At 38.8% G+C, this 16,884-nt stretch overlaps 1 protein-coding gene across 6 annotated transcripts in view; it reads right to left on the bottom strand.

Moving 5' to 3' along the window:
- Positions 1 to 1,752: 1,752 nt before the first annotated feature.
- GFI1 (growth factor independent 1 transcriptional repressor) overlaps positions 1,753 to 16,884 on the bottom strand; it is a 31,155-nt gene continuing 16,023 nt past the window's right edge. For all 6 annotated transcript variants that reach the window (XM_012435442.2, XM_012435440.2, XM_064371160.1 and 3 more), the window contains 2 exons: positions 11,701 to 11,823; positions 1,753 to 10,955 (listed from right to left, as the gene is read on the bottom strand). The gene's annotated coding sequence lies outside the window, so the exon portion shown is untranslated. The remainder of the gene's footprint in view (positions 10,956 to 11,700; positions 11,824 to 16,884) is intronic.

Genomic DNA, 16,884 nt, shown 5'->3' on the forward strand with positions numbered 1-16,884 from the left:
CTATCAAAACAAGTAGACTTGCCTATTAAAGGGTCCCTGTATTGAATGCCACAGAGAGAGATTTATCAAAATAGAAATAACAGCAATAATAAATTATTACATATGTAATAAATATATTTTTACTATTTGATATAATAACAATTATTATTATGATAATATGTCAGGCCCTGGTCTAAGTGCTCTAGACCCTGTTAGTGTCTGTTGCTTTTTTCTCTCTTTCTTGCTTTGCCTTCTTGTGAATTGATTTTTTCCCCAATTTTATTTCTCTCAACTTGTTTGGAAAGTATATGCATTGTGTTTCTTATTTCAGGAGTTACACTAGCTAGTTTAGCATTCTGACTTAATATAAAGGCTGAAGTTGATATCTTTACCTTACTCCTAAATAATCAAGAACCTTGGACAACTTTAATTCTAGTATAAGCCCAGTATGTTAATTTTCTATTTTTCCCTCCAAAAGTTGAACATTGTTACAGTTTGTTGTTCCATAGTCAATGTTTGCTGATATATGACCTCATATTCCATATTCACCTCTCTTATTTATTTATTTATTTTTGAGATGGGGTCTCACTATGTTATCTAAGCTGGAGTTCAGTGATGCAAACAGGCTCACTGCAGCCTGGACTTCCTGGACTCTAGTGATCCTACCACCTCAGCCACCTGAGTAGCTGGGACTACAGGTGCATGCCACCACACCATTTTTTTTTTTTTTTTAAGAGATGAGGTCTCACTGTGTTCACCTGTCTGGTCTCAAACTTCTAGTCTCAAATGATTCTCCAGCCTTTGGCCTCTCAAAGCATTGGATTACAGGTGGTAAATTTTCAAGTTATTGGGGAGGGAGATGTTTTTATTTTTTCTGTTTTGTTTGCCTGAAAACATTCTTTATATAATCTGTTTTCTTGAAATATAACCTCACTGGGTATGAAATTCTAGGTTGATAGCTATTTTCTCTCAACTCATCAAAGAAATTATTACATTGTATTCTCTTTCTTAGTTGCTCTTAAAAAGTGAACTGTAGGAAAGGGGGGCGTGTCAAAAAAAAGTGAACTGTAAGCATAATTGCCTATTTTCTTATAGGTGATTTGTCTTTTCTCTCTGGCTGCTTTTAAGATTCTCTCTCTCTCTCTCTCTCTCTTGCTCCTGTGTGTGTGAATATTCTGCATTTTCACTATGATGTCTCTAGGTGAAAAGTTTCTTTAATGTATCTTCCTTGAGATTCACTGGGTTCCCTGGTTCTGAGAAATACTGTTCTTTCCCATTCTCATTATTATTTTCTTCTGCAACTGTTTGTGGACCTTCATACTCTAGTCTTAGTTTCCTTATAACATATCCCTCTTTCTAGCTTTCTCTAATACGTGTGGATAAAATCTTCACATCCAGCTTTTTAAATTCTTTCTTCAGCTATGTTTAGTTTCTTTTTAGTGCATTGAGATTTTTAAAAGCAGCTTTATTGCTGGGCATGTTGGCCTCCGCCTATAATTCCAGTACTTTGAGAGGCTGAGGCAGGTGGATCACAAGGTGAGGAGTTCAAGACCAACCTGGCCAACATAGTGAAACCCCATCTCTACTAAAAATACAAAAATTAGCCTGGTGTGGTGGCATGTGTCGGTAATCCCAGCTACTCGGGAGGCTGAGGCAGGAGAATTGCTTGAACCTGGGAGGCATAGGTTGCAGTTAGCCAAGACTGTGCCATTGCACTCTAGCCTGGGCAACAGAGTAAGACTCCATCTCAAAAATAAATAATACATACATAAATTCAAAATATATAAATAAAATAAAAGCAGCTTTATTGATGCATCATCAACATAAAATCAGCTGCACATATTTAAATTGTACATTTTGACAGATTTTGACATGTGAATGTGCTTAAGAAACAATTACTACAACCAAGATAATGAATAAATCCTTCACCTCCAAAAATTTCCTCATGCCCCTTTCTAATATTTTCCTCTCATCTTTCCCCACCCTCACTCCCCACCAAGCAACCATTAATTTGCCTTCTGTCATTATTAGTTTGCATTTTCTAGAATTGTATAGTATCGAATCATACAACTTCTTTTTTTGCTCTGGCTTTTTTCACTAAGCAAAATTATTTGAAAGTTTATTCATGTGTTTATTAATAGTTCATTTCTTTTTATTGCTGTATAGTACTCCATTGTATGGATATACCACAGTTTATCTTGTCACTTGGATATTTCCAGTTCTTGGCTATTACAAATAAAATTGCTATAAACATTTGTGTAGATCTTTTAAAATTTTTTTAAATGTTTCTATTGGAGGCCAGGCATGCTTGCTCACGCCTGTAATCCCAGCATTTTGGGAGGCTGAGGCAGATGGATTGCCTGAGGTCAGGAGTTCGAGACCAGCCTGGCCAACATAGTGAAACCCCATCTCTATTAAAAATACAAAAAATTAGCCAGGCATAGTGGCAGGTGCCTGTAATCCCAGCTACTTGGGAGACTGAGGCAGCAGAATTGCTTGAACCCAGGTAGTGGAGGTTGCAGTTAGCCATTGCACTCCAGCCTGGGCAACAGAGCAAAACACTGTCTCAAAAAAAATTTTTTTCTATTGGTATATAATAATTGTGCATATTTATGGGATACATGTGATATTTTAATAAAATGTGTGATGATAAATTAGGGTATTTAGAGTATCCATCACCTCAAACAGTTAACATTTCTTTCTGGTGGGAACATTTCAGATCTTCTCTTCTAGCTATTTTGAAATACACAATAAACTATTGTTAACTATAGTCATCCTACTATGCTATCAAACACTAGAACTTATTTCTTCTATCTAATTGTATGTTCATATCAATTAACCAACCTCTCTTAATTCCACCCCACCTCCACCCCCACGCAGACGCCCTTCCCAGTCTCTGATATCATCTTACTTTCTACCTCCGTGAGATCCACTTTTTTAGCTCCCACATCTGAATGAGAACGTACAATATCTGTCTTTCAGTGCCTGGTCTATCTTATCTAACATAATGATCTCCAGTTCCTTCCATGTTGCTGCAAATAATGGGATTTCATTCTTTTTTATGGCTGAATAGTATTCCTTTGTGTACTAATAATGTGTGTGTGTATATATATATATGTGTGTGTGTGTATATATATATATGTGTATATATATATATATGCATGCCATCTGTTCTCCTTGGAACTTAACCTGTAGGAATTCTTTGAGGTCTGAATTAAAGTTAAATCCTTCCAGAGAAATTTGTTTTTGTGTCTATCAGTTGCCCCAGGTGCTACCAATCTGGGACTATAATTATAGTTGTTTAAAATTTTAGGCTGGGTGCAATGGCTCACGCCTGTAATCCCAGCACTTTGGGAGGCCGAGGCAGGCAGATCATGAGGTCGAGAGATTGAGACCATCCTGGCCAACATGGTGAAACCCTCTCTCTACTAAAAATACAAAATTAGCTGGGTGTAGTGGTGAGTGCCTGCAGTCCCAGCTACTCAGGAGGCTGAGGTAGGAGAATTGCTTGAACTCGGGAGGCGGAGGTTGCAGTGAGCCGACATTGCTTCACTGCACTCCAAGCTGGCGACAGAGCAAGACTCCGTCTCAAAAAAAGAAATTTAGACTGAATTCTCACAAACACACATGAAGGCCAGCTTGCTTTACGAACTGTCAGGGAAGATTTCCATCCCCTCCACCAGCAGCAAGGTGGAAATAGGCATTTCTTCATTATCTCCTTCTGTGCAGAGTGACTCCTTATTCATCCTTACACTGAGGATATAATGGGGTGAGTTTCCTAAGATTCTCTGCCTTAGCTAGCCCTAGGCCTTAAATCCTGATTCTGTGCTCTCCTTCATACAGCTTAATGCAGCCTCAAAGAAGGAAGGACTCTCCAGAATTTGTAAAAAGCCTATTTTCCCAACCAGATTTCCTACTTTCACTACTGTTTTTGAAATCAACAAATTCCTTATTTTGGTGACAGATTGGTGATTTATTTATAATTATGTAAGAATACCCAGAATTTTGGTTGTTTCAATCTAGAGAGTTATTCAGGATATCTAATCTGTAATACTGCCAGAATTGGGAGTTTCCAGCCCTATTTCTTTTTTACTTTTTTTTTTTTTTTGAGACAGAGTCTCTCTCTGTCCCCCAGGCTGGAGTGCAGTGGCTCGATCTCAGTTCACTGCAACCTCCACCTCCTGGGTTCAAGCGATTCTCCTGCCTCAGCCTCCTGAAGAGCTGGGATTACAGGCGTGCCACCACGCCCAGCTAATTTTTGTATTTTTAGTAGAGACGGGATTTCGAAATGTTGGCCAGGCTGGTCTCCAGCTCCTGACCTCAGGTGATCTGCCCGCCTCAGTCTCCCAAAATGCTAGGATTATGGTTGTGAGCCACTCCACCCGGCCAGCCCTGTTACATTTCAAAGCCACTGATTAAGAATAATAGGATAATAACTATTATATGTGATTGTTTCCTCTGGTCCTGGCATCTTGCAAGTATCTGTAATCCTCTCAATAACCCTACAAGTAGGAATTATTCTTCCCAACAGACAAAGCGACTAGGATTAATTTGTACAAAGACACACAACTAGTTAGGAAAGGAATTTGAATTCTGTTCTTTGCAATCAATCCTGATCTACTTCTCAAGCCACAGAGCCTTTTTTCTTAAGATTGACAGATCATAGTGGCTTTTATATTTTAGAGGAGGCACTGAAAGCAAGGTAAGCAAAGAGATTTTACGGGGTCTTTCCACTTCAGAGTTCCAATATATGGGCTCCCATCAGCTCACCCCATATCCATGATAGCTTTCATCAGATTCAGAGTGCTCTATAATGAAATAATTGTGCAGAAACTGACTTCATGATATTAGCAGTGGGAACTCTCAGATCTCCCTTGTTCTCTATTATTTCCAAAGGTGATCTTTGCTTCAGACACAAAACTAGTTCCTTCGTCTGAATTGTCTTTTAAACCCTCCTGTATCTAATGGGACTTTCTCTCAAACACAGACTTTAAATGTCGTTTTCTTCATTTTGGGGGGTTGGTGGCTTTTGTCCTCAGCAGCTGTGGCCTTAGACTTTATCTAGGTTTGCAATCAGGAAGCTGTGATACTTCCTGAGACTGTTCTGGGTAAAATTTACACAATACAAATTGAGTTCTCTTTCTTCACTTTGGAGCTGCTCTGGGCTCTTGAAAGGACAGGCTGCACTCTGTCCAGTTTGCTACAGGTTGAATCCAACAGTTGGTAAGAACCATCCTCTGTGGTTTACAACTACTTGTGCTTCCTGAGCAACATTCGTGGAGAATTTGGAAAGAATGCAATGATTAGGATTAGTCTAGAAAACCGTTAAAAAGGAGGAAGTTTATCAACTTAGTGGGAGTAAATCTCCAAACCACTCTCACAATGCTAACATGCAGAGTTTCTCTTTGCCATGACCAATTGGCAGGCTGATGAAGGAAACCAACCTAACGGCAGAGGCAAAGGGAAAAGCTGGAGAAGAATAATCATTTTAAAATATTCAGATCCTTTGACCAAATAAATAAGTCAGGAATGGACATCGTTGGGTGCCACCTTTTTATTTTTAGTTGGAGTCTTGCTCTCGCCCAGGCTGGAGTACAGCGGCACTATCTCAGCTCACTGCAACCTCTGCCTCCCGGGTTTGAGTGATTCTCCTACCTCAGCCTCCCAAGTAGCTGGGATTACAGGCATGCACCACCAAGTCTGGCTAATTTTTTTTTTTTTTTTGTATTTTTAGTAGAGATGAGGTTTTGCCATGTTGGCCAGGCTGGTCTCGAACTCCTGACCTCAAGTGATCCACCCACCTTGGCCACCCAAAGTGCTGGAATTACTGTGCCTGGCCCTAGTGCCACTTATTATACACAAGTTTTTCCATTTGTGAAATGCTCCCAAAGTTGTAACCATCATTCTGTATTTATATATTCACATATAGACAGGGTTTCCCTCTGTTGCCCAGGCTGAAGTGCAGTGGTGCAACCATAGCTCACTATAACCTCTAACTCCTGGGCTCAAGTGATCCTCCTGCCTCAGCCTCCCACAGTGCTGTGATAACAAGCATGGGCCACGGTGCCTGACCCTATCATTCTATATTTAAAAGTTCCTTCCTTGCTGGGTACACCTCAGAACTCTCTGATGAACTAATCTATTTTTATACTTATTGATAACACATTTTCATACTATCTTAAATACTATTAAAAGTTTCATGAGCTTATTATTGTGTTTGTGTGCTAGGAGTCTAGTTTCTGGGCCTTCATCTCCAGAGTGCTGTCTTTGTTTCATGGTGGTGAGAGGACTTAGAGGAGTAGGAGAGGGGAAAATACACAAGTTGGAGTCTGTGTAAGCAGACTTGGTAAATGAAAATGAGTGAGAACAGGGTGGCCTGAGTTTTGGGATCATGTCTGAATTAGGGGTGTTCAGTTTTGCTGGCCTCTACAAACAACAGTAATACAGAACAAAATGTCAACTCACTGCCTATCAGAAAATAGCATAAATAATGCCTTTGACAACTATAGTATCTGTCTTCTGAAATTTAAAGTATTGCCTCACTAAATCCCATAATGCCCCTGTGAAGTGAATAGGATAGGCATTAGGATTTCCACCTGAAATCCCTTATTTCAGTTAGGGGTAGATTAGGGGTAGGGAGAAGAGCAGAAGAACCAGGTATCTGGGAATGAGACCGCCCGACCATTGTGAGGCTGAACCTGTCCGCCCATCACATGCCTTTTCACCATCACATGCCCAGAAGACCTGATTTGAATCTTGTTTCCACCACTTAGTAGCTCTTGGAGTTTCAGTTTTCCCATGTATAATAAAGGTGTAATGACAATTAACTAACAGGAATGTTAAATTGGGAAAATATTGGCAAAACGCTCCACACCTAATAGGTGTTTAAGATATGTATGATCTCTTCTGTATGAACTCACAACTGACAGTTCACAAAACCGAAATTATCATCACATGTTTTCTATAATTGGAAGGGAACAAAAGTAGTAGAATATCCCTAAGGTTGGCAGATACCACAGTCAAACCACACACCATTTAAGATATGCTACATCAGGTGTTTAAGAAAGTGACCACATGGGGGAATAAAAGAGACATTTATAATGGCAACCAAAACAGACAAACCCCACAAGGACACAATGAAAACTGAAACCAAAATAATCTCTAAATAGAGAAGTAATAATTGTAGCCTATGTTTAAGTGTACGGGAAGCAAGGGTTTAGGTGGGTAGGGTTGCCTGCCATGGCAGTCATGCTTAGTATTTCAAAATTTGTAGAGAGAACTAGAACTAATTTCTTTAAGTCACAGAACATTTCAGGTCTTTCCAGTCTTACAGAAAACAAAAAGTATAGAAATAAAATAAGTAATAAAAAGTGAAGCTAGGGGGATGGGAATGGATCAGGGCAGGAGTATACAGGTAGAGTCAATCATATTCATAAAATTCTTGTGTTTAAGCTCTGGCTGGGATCATGGTTGTTTAATTTTATTAGTGTCCTCACAACTTTCAGTTTCATTACAGATATTCTTCTGCATATAGCAAATGCTACATAATAAAAATTTCTTGTTTTCCTTTTTTTGAGATGGAGTCTCAAGGTTGCCCAGGCTGGAGTGCAGTGGTGCAGTCTCAGATCACTGCAACCTCCACCTCCCAGGTTCAAGCAGTTCTCTGGCCTCAGCCTCCCAAATAGCTAGGATTACAGGTGTGTGTGCCACCATACCTGGCTTTGTATTTTTAGTAGAAATGGGGGTTCACCATGTTGACCAGGCTGGTCTTGAACTCCTGACCTCAAGTGATCTGCTCGCCTCAGCCTCCCAAAGTGCTGGGATTATAGGCATGAGCCACTGCGCCCAGGCAACATAATAAAAATTTCTAAGTGGATTTAAAATAGGTGGTCAAGTTACAATAAAAAAGAATAATCGATATCTGCGAGGAGCTCTGTCTGCAACCAAAATCCCACTTTCCAAATGCTGCCAGAAAACATACTTGCACTTCTGATTTTTGAGTTAGTTAACAAAGAGTACAGCTTTGCTTCTGGACATGAGTGAGTTGCTGAATCAGTTGTACTTATTCAGGGACATAGAGAAGCCTGGTCTCCATCAGGCAGATGGAAACAACTTGGACTATGGCATCAAAGGCCACCAGGCAATGAAATAGTCCTGGGCATGGGAGAGGTGGTCTGTAAATTGCCACCATGAACAATGAGTGGCTAATTTCTTAAATATCCTTGTGAATTTTCAAGAGAAAAAAGTATACCAGGATAGACTTAATTGAATGCATGTGCTTTAATAATAAATAAGATTATCAGGATTTCCAGAATAAAAATTTATCATGATCTAATTGAGAAATAAAATCAACCAGTGACATGAGCTGACCCCAAAGAAATAGTACAAATAACCTGAGATCAGCCTTGAAAACCAGACTGCCTGGTGTTCAATCCTAGCTGTGTTACATATTCACTATGCGACCTTGGAAAGATGTTTAACTTTTCTATGCCTTAGTTTACTCGCCTATAAAATGGTGATATATCTAATGATAGATATATAATGATAGATACTTGGCTTCACAGGAATATTGCTAGGATTAAATGAGAAAATACATGCAGAGCATTTAGTGCATTTCTTAACACAGATCCAAGTCTTAATAAGTGGTGGTAGTTATTCATATTAGAAGATATCAATAATGATAAAAATAGTCATGAATGTGGGCTATTTATTCAGTGTCTGCTCTGCACCAGACTCTTGACACAGATGATATGGTATATATTTTTTTGCTGCAGATTTACCTCACAAATTAGGTTTAATTTTTAAGGTGAGGTGGTGAGCAAAGGAAACTAGACTTTTCAAAGGGACAACGATCACAGTGAAATTGAAAGCATAAACTAAGGAAAGATCAATTATGCCCTTTTTTCAGGGATAAGACAAGTTTCAGGAATCCAGATTTTCTTTATTTGATACACACATAAGGAGTAACTCTAAATCCTATACTCCGTCGGACTAAAAAGAGACAGCTACACTCTCCAGTTTAGAAATGCCTGTTCATACTCTGAAATTGATCATCATCTAATGTAAGTACAGCAATGGCATAACTCTACTAAGGTAACTGGAGAAAGTGCAACCCGACTGAACGCTGACAGCAGATGCTTTCTCGCTTGGAGAAATAGCAATTGCATTCTTAATTTTAACCTTTTTGGGCCCCATGCTTAGGATAATATAGTCTGTTATTGGCCTGCTTCTCATATTATCCTGAAATTTCTAGTGCCCATCTTGTAAGATAAAAACATTACTGGCCAGGCACAGTGACTCATGCCCATAATCCCAGCACTTTGGGAGGCCAAGGTGGGCAGATCACCTGAGGTCAGGAATTTGAGACCAGCCTAGCCAATATGGTGAAACCTCTACTAAAAATACAAAAATTAGCTGGACATAATGCTGCATGCCTGTAATCCCAGCTACTTGGGAGGCTGAGGCAGGAGAATCACTTGAACCCGAGAAGTAGAGGTTGCAGTGAGCTGAGATCATACCACAGCACTCCAGACTGGGCAACAGAGCAAGACTCCATTTCAAAAAAAAATTACTGAGTACGTAAATAGATGTAGGAATTTAATCATACTCCCACCTCCCCAGCCAAAATCCTATTGCACTGAACTTAGGCTAGATTTAACAACATTTAAGTAATACATATCTTTCAAAAAATACTTACTTTATAGGCCCTAGAGATGCAGTAGTAAATAAGATAGACATGATCTCTGTCAGATACGGAAACATGGGAAGTCAGATAATAAACAAGAAAATAATAAATCAAAAATCATCAGAAAATACAGAAGGGAAGGCAATTTGCGAACACAATGACCCGACACAAGCCAGCCTTTTCTGAAGCCCTCTTCCAGGCTAATCTGGGGCCAGGATGATATATCTCGGTCCCTCTCTGATTGTACTCTAACACATCAGGGGAGGAGCCCTAGGGGTCATCATTTTTCACAGCATGAGAATCGGAAGGAGAGGAAATAAGGGCAAAGTGTCATGGCCACATTAGTATTCGCACACACACACCCAGGAAGGGTGCTGACGCTATGACCTAGGGTAAGGCTGCACTCTGTAGGGGTGTGGGTGTCATCCTGATTCTTGGGAAACTCAGGAAGTGAATGAATTTCCCAGGCACTGCAGGTTTCAGCTAGAAAATCCTGGGGGAAACTCTGATTCTTGTTCTTCCCTCTTGGGCTGGGAGAGACCACCTCCAAGCTGGGTGTTTCCAGGGCCCAGCCAAAGTTTTGACAGAATCATGGGACTTAGATGGTCAGAGCTGGAAAGTCCCTTTGAGAGCATTTGACACATCCTCCTCACTTTACAAAGAAGAAAACGAGCTCAGAGACAGGATAACCCCAAGTTTAAAAGCTAGCTAGGGGGCAGGCATGCTGGCTCACGCCTGTAAGCCCAGCACTTTGAGAGGCCAGGGTGGGAGGATTGCTTAAGACCAGGAGCTCCAGACCAGCCTGGGCAACAGGAGGCCCTGTCTCTACAAGAAATAAAAAAGTTAGCAGGGCACGGTGGTACACACCTGTAGTCCTAGTTACTTGGGAGGCTGAGGCTCCAGATTTCTTGAGCCTAGAGTGTTGAGGCTGTAGTGAGCCATATGGTGTCACTCCAGTCTAGCCTGGGTGACAAAGCAAGATCCTGTATCTTAAAACAAAACAAAACAAAACCAAAACTACTTAGGGCTCTAGACAAGACTGGCTAGATGCTCACCATTTTTTCTTCTTCCTTAGCAGAAAGGAAAATTACACTTCCCAGCATCTTTTGCAGCAAGGTTGGGATTTTGTGTTGGGGTCTGATCAAAGGAAGAACAGAAGTCATCTATATATTGCCCAGTCTGGCTTTACAAAGGCCCCATATGATCCTCTACCCATCTTCTGTCTTCATTCACCAGCTAGCTAAATGCAGACAATGCCGGAGAGCCAAGAAATCCCTGGAAGATGGCAGCACTACAAGATAAAAGGAATTGAGAGCTCTCAATTGCCAGTAAAGAAAGCAGTCTGAACACACACAAATCAATGGTGATACGTGTAAGAAATACACTTTACTGTGTAAGCCAGTACCACTTTGGAGTTATTCATTACAGCAGCCACTGCTCTTTACTCTGATAAATACACTGGCAATTTGGAGACCATGATGGTTAGTTTTAGTGTCAATTTGACTGGGCCATAGGTGCCCAGACAGTTGGTTAAACATTCTTGCTTGGTATGTTTGTGAGGATGTTTCTGGATGAGCTTAACATTTAAATCTGAGTAAAATAAACTGAATAAAGTAGACTCCCTTCCCTAATGTAGGTGGGCCTCATCCAATCAACTGAAGATCTGAATAGAACAAAAGACCGAGTAAGAGGGAACTTTGCCTGCCTGACTGCTTGATCTGGGACAGTGTCTTCTCTTGGTCTTGAAGTGGAACTATATCACTGGCTCTCTTGGGGCTCCAGCTTGCCAGTGGATTTCCTGACACCCAAATTCAATGCAGTTTTTAACTAAACAATCTGCCTCTCCAAGCTAATAGAAGATTCCATAGAAAAGTTCAGACACGCCGGGCGCGGTGGCTCACGCCTGTAATCCCAGCACTTTGGGAGGCCGAGGTGGGTGGATCACAAGGTCAAGAGATCGAGACCATCCTGGTCAACACGGTGAAACCCCGTCTCTACTAAAAATACAAAAATTAGCCGGGCATGGTGGCACGCACCTGTAGTCCCAGCTGCTCGGGAGACTGAGGCAGGAGAATCGCTTGAACTCAGGAGGCAGAGGTTGTGGTGAGCCGAGATCGAGCCATTGCACTCCAGCTTGGGTAACAAGAACGAAACTCCATCTCAAAAAAAAAAAAAAAAAGAAAAGAAAAGAAAAGAAAAGTTCAGATACACTTCTCATACCTGGAACCTGCTAGTCTTGGACCAACAGTGACCAGTGGAAAATAAACCTCCATATAGACCCCAGGGGGCCCTTAGTGATGCACAAAGGATAAGTTTGTAGGTGCCCTGAAATCACATCAGCTAAACCTTTGACACTAGGTAGCATTTGGATTGCAGAGAGTCTCCCAGTTCACTGCCCACTGGTTTGGTTTGTTTGTTTGGAGACAGGGTGTAACCCTGTTGCCCAGGCAATTAAAAACATGTTTAGGGACCAGGTCTCATAATGTTGTCCAGGCTGGTCTTGAACTCCTTGCCTCAAGGAATTCTCCCACTTCAGCCTCCTAAGTCACTGGAATTACAGGCATGAGCCACAATGCCCTGCTCCTGGATTAAAAGAGTTTTGAAGGTCATCTGATTCTACTTTTATTTTCAACTTTTTTTATTATTATTTTTTTATTTTTAAATTTTATTTATTTTTATTTATTTATTTATTTTATTTTTTAAAGATGGGGTTTCACCATATTGGTCAGGCTGGTCTCGAACTGCTGACCTCAGGTGATCCACCCGCCTCAGCCTCCCAAAGTGCTGGGATTACAGGCGTGAGCCACCATGCCAGCTAACTTTTTATTTTATATGTTATTTTATATAGTATCTAAACACATGATGTAAACAATAACCATGCAAAGATGGCATGCAAAAATATTACACTCTGGTGAGACTCCCTCAGCCGAGTTAAGAACTTGTTACTCTCGTTCATTAGAGTCCCATGAACAGTGGTTTTTAGTACAGGGAAAGAGGAAGTCAAGTTTCTGTGAAGTCTCTGGGAAGGTATATCCAAGAGGTGAAATACAGAGACAATTTTACTAAGGATTAATGAAAGGATGGTTTCTGGCTTTCCCAAAAAGTCACAAGAGGCATCCACTCAGACCTTCCTTACTCTAAGAAAAACTGAATAATTGCTATTGCAGCAAATCTCATAAAGGTATGCCAATCAGTTCTTCTCAGAAAGGGAAACCTAGGAAATTATTTAATTCCTGTTAAAAGACAGAATTGAAACCAGACTTCCTACTTTACCAAAAATTTAAAAAAAATTCTCAATGAAGTTTGTAAAACTAGCATCAAGAAACAAACCTAACTTCCTGCTTTTGCTTCTCCTCTAGAGTTAAAACAAATGCAAGCTTTAAAAAACCTTTCAAGGGAGAATCCTTCCTCGAATACAAAAAATGGGCTAGCAGAGTAAAGCAGTAAGCATCTTATTCTTTTGGGCAGAGTGAGTACTTTTCTCTCCTCTGTGTGTGAGTGTGTGTGTGTGTGTGTGTAATTTTTTTTCTCTTTTACTTTTTTTTTTTAGACAGGATTTCACCATCTTGGCCAGGCTGGTCTTGAACTCCTGACCTGGTGATCTAACCAACCAAACAAAAAACTAAAGACAATGAGTACAATAGAATGAGGATAAAAAAGGAAGCATTCACCAGGAACACATAATAGTTGAAAATTTTTGCACCTAATAACAAGCCTCAAAATAGGTAAAAGAATTAACAGAATTCAAAGGAGATTTTCTCAAACTCACATGGAAAAAAGAACTCAAAGGAGAAATGTATACCTTAATAATCACCATAAGAGATTTAAACCTATCTCTCTCAGTGATTGGTTGATTAAGCAGACCAAAATTATTTAGGATATAGAAAATCTGAACAATATAATCTAACAGACATATATAGAACTTGCACTTGGCAATTAGAATATACACATTCTTTTCAAGCACACATTGTCTATAAAAACTGACCACAGAGAAGGCTACAAAATAAATCTTAACAAATATTAGAGAATTAATATCATGAAAGTCATGTTCTCTAATCAAAATATAAATTATAAATCACAAAAAGTTACTGAAAAAATGTGTTTAAAATTTTATTTTGCAACTCTAAGGCAGAGAAGTTTAGAAATTTTAAATGTACTTTTAAATAATACATCTGTCAAATAAGAAATATTGTTAGGTAAGATATAGAAATTAATGACAATGAAAATATACTGCAAAAACTAATAAAATAGGAACCTTTGGCAATATTAAAGCAAAAAGATAAAGATACAAATGAACAATATTGGAAAGAAAAATTGAACATAATTATAGGTAGAGTAGACTTTTTTTAAAATTAATTAATTAATTCTTTTAATTTTTTTGTTAGCCAGGATGGTCTCAAACTCCTGACCTCAGGCAATCCGCCTGCCTCGGCCTTCCAAAGTGCTGGGATTACAGGCGTGAGCCACCACACCTGGCCGAGTAGACATTTTTTAAAAATCAAAGAAGTCTACAAAATGTGGGAATTAATTTGGATACTTAGAAGAATTAATTTGAATACTTATAAATATGCTTACATATATATATATAAATATATGTATACACATATATATATGATACAGCATGTTTAAGAAAAAAATTAAAAATCTTAATAGACCTATAGTCACTAAACCTTAAATATACCCTCCTCTTTGCTATCCCTAATCAAAAAAATCCCAGGTGAGTTCTATCAAACATTAAAGAAAATATAATCCCAGTCCTTCACACATTGATCCAGAAAACAGAAAAAGAAGAAATATTACCCTGTTCATTTTGAGACATATTAAACCTTAAACAGTATAAGAAATAAAAATTATAAGCCAATTTCACTAATCAGTATAAATGCAAAAATCCTAAGTAAAGGTCAGCAAACCAAATCTGCAATGTGGCTTAAATGACTAAGTCGGAGTTTGCTCCCTCTAGCTGGGAGTTTATTCCCCTAATAATGCAAGTATAACTTAAAACATTAGAGAAAATTATAAATATCATTTGCCATGTTGACAAATTAAAGGATAAAAGATTAAAAATCTATTGATTCTCTCAATAGATGCAGAAAAATCATACAATAAAATTAAATACCCATTGATTAAAAACACACATGCACAAATGGAAATTCTTACCAAATAGACACAGAAATTCCATTCCTAACCTCATTTTAAAAAAAGTTATCTACCAAAAACCATATGAAGTTGTGAAAAACTAAAAATACTCCCTGGAATAAGGGAAGAAGACAAAGATGCCTATTATTCAGCCCTATTCAGTGCAGCCCTGGCCAGTGCAGCAAGACAAGAATAAGGTGGAAAGGACAAAATAAAGCCATTATCACTTGAGCATCTCACTCTGAAAATCTAAAATAATCTGCAAAACCTAAAGAGAGGGTTCAGCAAACTTGCAGGATACAAGATCAACATATAGAAAAATTAATTTTGTTCCCATACAAGAATAATTACAAAATTCAATTTTCAAAATAAGAACTAAGAAAGGAAGTTTAGACTGGGCATGGTGGCTCAAGCCTGTAATCCAAGCACCTTGGAGGCCAAGGTGGGCGGATCACCTGAGGTCGGGAGTTCAAGACCAGCCTGAAACCCCATCTTTATAAAAAAAAAAAAAAAAAGAAAAGAAAAGCAAACAAAAAAAAAGAGAAAGTTTAAAAAGTAATTAAATTATGCAGACAATAACAAAGTATTATTGAAAGACATAAAAGAAGACTAAATAATCAATATATGGATGGCAAGAATCAATATCAAAATAATTTCACTTCTCCCTAAATTAAATAATAAATGTAATACAAACCAAAATTACAACAGAGTTTATCATATGCAAGATGAAGGGCCAAAAGTAGCCAGGATATTCCTGAAGAGGATGAAACAGGTCACAAGGCAGCCTTCCCTACTAGCTATTAAGAGTTTATTATCACTTAATTTATTTAAGACACTATGGCTTTGGCATAGAGATAGACAAAATGACCAGTGGAACCAATCAGCAAGCCTGGAAATAGAACCATACAGAAATAGAAACTTGACATATGACAGAGGTGGCATTACAATCAGAGGGAAAGGATGAAAATAGCAATACATAATGTTTGGATAATTGGTTATACATTATTAATGGTGAAGAAAATTTTTAAAATTAGGTTCTTATTGTATACTATACACATACAAGTGGATTAAAAAGCTACTGTTGGCTGTGCATGGTGGCTCATGCCTGTAATCCTAGCAATTTGTGAGGCTGAGGTGGGCGGATTGCCTGAGCTCAGGAGTTTGAGGCCAGCCTGGCCCATTGGTGAAACCCCGTTCTAATAAAAATACAAAGCCAGGTGTGGTGGCGCCCACTGTAATCCCAGCTACTTGGGAGGCTGAGGCAGGAGCATTGATTGAACTGGGAAGCAAAGGTTGCAGTGAGCTGAGATCGCGCCACTGCACTCCAACCTGGGTGACAGAGTGAGACTCTATCTCAAACAAACAAACAAACAAACAAAAAACCCTAATGTTACAAGCAGAAATTTAAACACTTTTAGAAGAAAATATAGGGAATCTTATGATTACCAATTAGGGAAAGAGTTCTTAACTGAGACGTAAGAAGCATAAACCATTGAGGAAAAGACTAATACATTTGATTACACACAAAAACAAAACAAGCAAATAAATCCTCTCTTCACAGTGAAAAGGCAAACCATAGACTCAGATAAGTATGTAACACAAAACAGTGAGTGTTTAGAATATATTTAAATAACAAATTGATAAAAAGCAAGCAACCAACAGAAAAATTGACAAAGTACCTGAAGAGGCATTTCATAGGAAAGGAAACCTGTCAGGCCCATCAACTTATGAAAAGATACTCAACCTCACTAGGAATCAGGAAATGCAAATTACAATGACATTTCACATCCATCTGATTGGCAGACATGTTTAAAGTTTGACAATACCAAGTGTTGATAAGATTTGGAGTAACAGGAATTCTCCTACATTGTTAGGGAGCCTGTAAATTGGAGAAACCATTTTGAAGAGCAGTTTGATAATATCCAGCATTTTCATTCCTAAGAATACATCCTAAAGAATCTCTCACAAGAGATACGTAAAAGGTTGTTTGCTTCAGAATCATTTGTAATCGGAAAACCTGGAAATGACCCAAACTCTCCCAACAGGAGAAGAGAGAAATTACCAAGCATTCATCCAGTGGAATT

This window comes from Aotus nancymaae, unplaced genomic scaffold, assembly GCF_030222135.1.
Source record: "Aotus nancymaae isolate 86718 unplaced genomic scaffold, 86718_ANA_hifiasm-v0.15.2.pri h1tg000122l, whole genome shotgun sequence".
Taxonomy (NCBI): domain Eukaryota; kingdom Metazoa; phylum Chordata; class Mammalia; order Primates; family Aotidae; genus Aotus; species Aotus nancymaae.